The sequence below is a fragment of the Otolemur garnettii genome, unplaced genomic scaffold, assembly GCF_000181295.1.
Source record: "Otolemur garnettii isolate 467f Iridium unplaced genomic scaffold, OtoGar3 scaffold00213, whole genome shotgun sequence".
Classification (NCBI taxonomy): Eukaryota; Metazoa; Chordata; class Mammalia; order Primates; family Galagidae; genus Otolemur; species Otolemur garnettii.
The window spans coordinates 8,009-9,066 of record NW_003852608.1 but is presented as its reverse complement, the minus strand read 5'-3'; the positions used below and the strand labels follow the sequence as shown (position 1 = coordinate 9,066).

At 35.3% G+C, this 1,058-nt stretch overlaps 1 long non-coding RNA gene across 1 annotated transcript in view; it reads right to left on the bottom strand.

Moving 5' to 3' along the window:
• LOC105888173 overlaps positions 1 to 967 on the bottom strand; it is a 5,599-nt gene extending 4,632 nt beyond the window's left edge. The window contains exon 1 of the long non-coding RNA XR_001161788.1: positions 850 to 967. This is a non-coding gene — a long non-coding RNA (uncharacterized LOC105888173). The remainder of the gene's footprint in view (positions 1 to 849) is intronic.
• Between the last annotated feature and the right edge of the window lie 91 nt (positions 968 to 1,058).

The following is a 1,058-nucleotide window of genomic DNA, read 5'->3' as shown; positions in this document are numbered from 1 at the left end:
GCCATTAGTCCCAACTACTTTGGAGGCTGAGGCAAGAGGATCTCTTAAACCCAGGAGTTTGAGGTTGCTGTGAGCTAGGCTGACACCAGGGCACTGTAGTGTGGGCAAGAGAGTGAGACTCTGTCTCAAAACAAACAAAGAAACAAAAAAATTACAGCAAACCTACATAAAAGCAGTGGGAATTTCCGAGCACTCTGGGATGCCGATGCGGGTGGATTGCTTGAGACCAGCCTGAACAAGTAATACCCTGTCTCTACTAAAAAACAGAAAAACTGGAGGCAAGAGGATCACTTGAGCCTGAGTTGGAGGTTGCTGTGAGCTATGATGTCACAGCACTCTGCCCAGGGTGACAGCTTGAGACTGTCTCCAAAAAAAAAAAAAGGCAGAGGAAATAATATAGTAAACTCCTATTTTCAGCTTTAGTAATTATAACATTTTGCCAAATCTTATTTGGATATCCTCTGCCACTTTATGTTTCTGTAGTATTTTAAGGTATATTCTAGGCATTATATTAACTGTATATTATCTTAATGTAAATACTTTTACAGATGTAGTACATTATGTTACTATGCAGGAAATTAACAATTCCATTAATATATCTAATGGACAGATGATACTCAAATTTCTTCAATTATCTCAAAGTTGTCACTTTAACGTTGGTTTATTTATTAAAGTTGGTTATTTATGTCTTTTTAATCACTTTTATTCACTCTTCTTAAAATTTAAAATACTAACTCTAGCTGAAAGGAAGAAATCAGAAATGAATTCACACTGTTTTTAAAGCATAGTGACCCAAGACCTTGAGAAAGTAACTAATCAGTGGTAATTCTCAGGTCATGATGAACTCACCTATTTTGTCTTGTAGCTTCTCTTCTCATTCTTTTAGGAGGAATTGGATAATCTGTCATCTCAACCTTTGTCGAAAGATGCAATGAGTCATTACACTTACGTGTGGGAGTCATGCCTATAAAGATAGAAAATACAGAAAGTTAATCTTAAAATAAAAACATCAGAATTATTATGCAAAAGAAAAGCACATATAAATATATCTTAATTTG